At 42.1% G+C, this 5,393-nt stretch overlaps 1 long non-coding RNA gene across 1 annotated transcript; it reads right to left on the bottom strand.

The window, feature by feature from the left end:
- Positions 1–257: 257 nt before the first annotated feature.
- Positions 258–3,875, bottom strand: LOC116859036. Its single transcript, XR_004381077.1, has 3 exons — positions 3,792–3,875; positions 1,504–1,562; positions 258–351 (listed from the first exon to the last, which is right to left on the bottom strand). It is a non-coding gene; the product is annotated as an uncharacterized LOC116859036 (long non-coding RNA).
- Positions 3,876–5,393: the final 1,518 nt, after the last annotated feature.

Below are 5,393 nucleotides of genomic sequence, written 5' to 3'. Positions count from 1 at the left end.
TATTTTGCATCATGTATCTATGGATCATATATACACATGGATCATATATAATTGAACACCCACCTGTAGCGAGGTGCCCAGACCTGTACCTATTCCTCCCCACTTAGAGGTGCTTAGGTGGCAAAAATGAAGGAACACTCCCTCTTCTCAGTCTGGGGAAGGGTCAAACTCCTTCTTTATGGAGGAAGTTTTGCCTGAGGAACCCGTCAAATAATGACCTTGTCATGTGCTTTCTAGCTGGAGGTACTTTTGGGGTGTGCAGCAACTGAAGCTGGGATGTACAACAGAGTAGCAACATCTGAAAAGTCTGCTGAGCCATCTGGCATCAGGAAAATTGGTCCAACTTGCTTCCTGGAGGTTGTGATAAAATTTATAAATTATTTATAACACAAGGACTTCAAGAGAGGCTTATAGGAAAGAAAACTCAGTGTTATCTCAAGCTGCTGGGAGCAAGCTGCTAGTCCTCAGCTACCTCCCCCACTACAAGAAAGTGCCAGTTTTAAATGGAAAGGAAACACTTGTAGCTCCATTTCCTCCCTCTCGGGCATAAGCAGCTCTAAAAAAAGAAGCAATGTGAACAGAATGCCTCAGAGAGAGCTGTAGCTAGGGTTTGCAAACTGATGAGGAAGCAATAGTGTTAGAAATAGCTTGAGATTAGGGCAGGCAAAGAGATTTGCAAATTAGAAAATATACTCTACGGGGATAGAAATAACAGATAGGATCTACCTCACTACATGTTTTGCTTTGTGGTATTTTTTCCCCCTTTGGTCTCACAGTTGCAATTAGCATTATCTTCTAATCTAACCATTGCCTACTTCTTGCTTCTTTTCTTCCTATACCTGGGAGTTTCTATTTGTATTTTAGCCACCTTGTTTGAGTAGATGATCAGCCACAGCAGGATATGGGTTTTGTGTGTGTGTGTGCGTGTGTGTGTGTGTGTGTGTGTGTTTCACGTGAGACTGAGCACAGGCTAGTCCCACAACTAACAGGGCTGGTGTCCTACATAAATATCTGCCCATGATTTTCATTTGTTTTCCATAGATTTTTTTCACAAATAAAGGGATCCAGGACTCTGTGATGGTGTGCTTGTCATTGTTTTCCTTTATATAAAACAGGCATCAAATTTTAGGAAAATAACCAAATGGCCTACCATGGAGTTGGTTAGGATCATGGGTTTTATCATATAAAAACTCGTTTTTGGTTTCTGGTTCCAGGTTAATTTTAAAAATAAATTGTTAAATATGATGTTTGTTTAAGTATAATGTTTCAGTTGTCAAGCATGATGTTTTTGGAAAATTCATAGATTGCATTCTAATCTCCATTACTGGAAATGATTTCTATATTACTCTGATTACAACTAATCTAAGAGATAAAGTACAACTCAAATTTTTAAAGAAAGTTCTAAAGTCACCACATTGGTGTGGGGATTTTAGTTTGGCAAACCCTGCAACAAAACCACTACATAGCCTATGTCCTGTAATTTGTCAATACTCAGATACATACTATACTCTTGGGCATGGCAATATACTCCTGTACTTCTAGTTGCTTGATATGTCCAAATACTGTGATGAGAACCAGAGAAATATAATGGTAAGTTGGCTGGTCCTAGGTGTCCAAAGTGCAATTCGATTGGGTTATAGAATAACTTGGTTGACCAGCATTATCTATGTACTCATTTGCCAAACAGGCTACACATCATAAATGTTTCCCAATTTATTTTTTTTAAAGAATTTATTTATTTATTTGACAGAGAGAGAGTACAAGCAAGGGAAGCCACAGGCAGAGGGAGAAGCAGGCTCCCCATCAAGCAGGGAGCACAATACCTGGCTGGATCCCATGACCCTGAGATCATGACCGGAGCTGAAGGCAGAACTTCCCAATTGAGCAACACAGGCACCCCTCTAATTTATTTTTAAATTAAAGAAAGTAAGGTGTGCCTTGGTAGCTCACTTGATTAAGCAACCAACTCTTGGTTTCAGCTCAGGTCATGATCTCAGCGTAGTGAGATTGAGCCCCACATGGAGCTCTGTGCTCTGCCCTAGAGACTAGACTGCTTGGGATTTTCTGTCTATCCGCCCCTGCCCCCCACCCCTGCTCCTGCATGTGCTCACAAGCATGCTCTCTCAAAATAAATGAATAAAAATCTTTAAATTTTTTTTAAGATTTTATTTATTTATTTATTTGACAGAGAGAGAGAGAGAGAGATCACAAGTAGGCAGAGAGGCAGGCAGAGAGGGGGAAGCAGGCTCCCCGCCAAGCAGAGAGCCCAATGCAGGGCTCGATTCCAGGACCCCAAGATCATGACCTGAGCCGAAGGCAGAGGCTTTAACCCACTGAGCCACCCAGGTGCCCCTGAATAAAAATCTTTAAATAGAGTAAAATTCACTTTTTGGTATTAAGTTCTATGCATTTGGACAAATACTTGTTATTTAAGATTTTTTTTTAAATATATTTATTTAACAGTCAGAGATCACAGGCAGGCAGAGAGAGAGGGGGAAGCAGGCTCCCCACTGAGCAGAGAGCCCGAAGCGGGGCTTGATCCCAGGACCCTGGGATCATGACCTGAGCCGAAGGCAGAGGCTTTAACCCACTGAGCCACCCAGGTGCCCCGGACAAATACTTGTTATTACCATCACAGTCAAGATACAGAACTGTTTAACTACCCCTCCCCAAATTCCCCTGTGCTGTCTCCTTTTACCCAAAACCACCTGCTCTCCATTCTTAGACTCTAAAAAACCACTAATCTGCGTTTTCCAGAATGTCATATAAATGGAATATAGTTTGGCCAGTGGGTTCCTTCACTTTGTATAATACACTAAAGATTCATCCTTGGGTTTGGTTTGTTTTTTGTTTTTTGTTTTGTTTTGTTTTGTTTGAGAGAGTGCACGCATAAGCAGGGGGAGGGGCAGAGGGAGAAAGAGAATCTTAAGCAGACTCCATGCTTCCTGGAGCCCAACAAGGGGCTTGATTTCACGACCCTGAGATCATGACCTGAGCTGAAATCAATAGCCAGAGCTACCCAGGCTGCCCTCATCCTTATTTTTGTATCAAAAATTTATTCCTTTTAATTGTTGAGAACCCTTCCACTATAGGGATTTATCACAGTTTGTTTTTATAACTCCAACTGAGAGATATTTATGTTATTGCCAAGTATGAATGACTGTAAATAAAGCTGCTATAATCACTTGTATGATCTCTGGTAGACATACATTTTCGTTTCTTCTGGGACGAGAATATCTAGGAATGGGATACCTGGAATCTTGTGGAAAATATTTCTATGTTCACTGAATTATAATCTCTTGGATGTGGGGTCCTGGGATATGTACTTTTAAAATGCTCCTCAGAAGTACCTGGCTAGCTCAGTCAGTAGAGCATGAGACTCTTAAAATGCTCCCCAGGTATGAATTATTATTTTTTTATTATGTTCAGTTAGCCCACATATAGTACATCATTAGTTTTTGATGTAGTGTTCAACTATTCATCAGCTGTATATAACCCCCAGTGCTCATCACAACACATGCCCTCCTTAATACCTGCCACCCCATTCACCTTTCCCCCACCTTCTGCAACCCTCGGTGTATGTCCTGGACTCCAGAATCTTTCATCGTTTGTCTCCCTCTCTGATTACTTCCCAGATATGAATTCTTAATGGCTACAGAGTGTCCCTTCAGGGTGATGAAAATGTCTTAGAAGGAGATACACATTATGGATATACAAAACTGTGAATGTGCAAAGTGCCACTGAACTGTATACTTCAAAATAATTAATGGTTAATATTATGTAAGTTTTACCTCAATTAAGAAGGATGCTCCCCAGGTGTTTCTGAGTTTGGAAGTCTTGATCTTGGGAGGCTGTATCTGGGTGGGTTCCATGCTCAAGATGTCTTGTTAGAGGCTGGATAACAGACTGAGACTTGGGCCCCATCTTCAACTCATGAATCTGTAACAAACTGAATTTTCTTTAGAAAGTTTGGGGAGTCTTAACAATTCTTGGTGGTTAGAAGGTAAACCTGTAGTTTAGGCACCCTCTTGGAGATTGTTCCTGGTTTGAATGGACCTAGAATTCTAGGTCATCACAATTCTGTTCTGGTCTAACCAGAGCTCTAAGGAACTGACATCAAGCCCAGGTCAGCTTCTCCTGGATTAGAGCGTGTGGCTAGATTCTTCTCAAGGAGGACTACCAAGGACATGCCAACCCCAAAGTCTGTTGAGACATTCTACAGAGTAATTTTGGATGCTTGGGATTGGGTGGCTATCAATTCCTACCCCTCTGGGGTTTTTACTTTTCATCAGTAGAGATAAAACTGCTTTTTGCAACATTTGAATAGATCACACCTCATTACATTGGCACAAGATGTGCAACAGATGACCTTATGTTCATAACCTTGACTCTGCCAACATATGGCTGGCCCTACACATATGAGCCAAACCAACCAGCCAGTGCTATGTCCAAAGCATAGGAGAGTGAAATGTGTGACCTTAGTTCTGGATTTATCTTTCACTGTAAACACTGAAGTGGAGAGACAGAGAGAGGATTCTCTGGGTCTCTCTGGTCCTCCATTCCCTATTCAAATCCTGCCTTAGACTGCTTCCCTCCTTGACATCCCTGTATCTTTATGCTTTCTGTTTTTGTCTTTTCTGTGTCACTTGTATTTCTAGCCAATTTGAAACCAAAGGATACTCCTACATGAACCTCTTCCAGGATTCAGATGTTCCCAGCTGCTCTGTCAATGAAGGAATAAGCCAACAGAAGAAGGTAGTTGGGAAGTGGAGCTCAGAGTTGAGCTCAGACCCCCAGGGTTTCCCTCAACCACCACCCCAGTGGGCTGTAAGGAGTCCTTCTGAAAGGCAGGTGTCAGGGGCACCTGGGTGGCTCAGTCATTAAGCATCTGCCTTTGGCTCAGGTCATGATCCCAGGGTCCAGGGATCAAGCCCTGTATCGGGTTCCCTGCTCTGTGGAAAGCCTGCTTCTCCCTCTCCCACTCCCTCTGCTTGTGTTCCCTCTCTCACTCTATCTCTATCAAATAAATAAGTAAGATCTTTAAAAAAAAAAAAAAGACAGGTGTCATTCCAAGCTCTGTGCATCTCTGGGAGTACTGAGTCTTAGAATCTGAAAAACACATACTTCAGCTTTTTTATTACTAGCTCCAGGGGATCCTGCCCTAGTCTGCCATGGGAGTATTTTCTCTACCTTTCCTTTCTCCCTGTAATAGAAGCCTCTTTAGATAAATTGGTGTCAATATTGCAGAATTTCTGACACTTGTCTTCTCCACTTGCCTGGCCATCATTGCCTTTTCCCCATTGGGTTTCATGAGCTGAAACATGAAGACAAGAAAGGCAGACAAGACTGTACTTAAAGCAGAGGTGAAGGAAGGCCTGGAGGAAGGTTATTTT

Source organism: Lontra canadensis, unplaced genomic scaffold, assembly GCF_010015895.1.
Source record: "Lontra canadensis isolate GAN:19392208 unplaced genomic scaffold, GSC_riverotter_1.0 scaffold4, whole genome shotgun sequence".
Taxonomy (NCBI): Eukaryota; Metazoa; Chordata; class Mammalia; order Carnivora; family Mustelidae; genus Lontra; species Lontra canadensis.
Note: the sequence above shows the minus strand (reverse complement) of the source record. Positions and strands in the feature narration are given on the sequence as shown.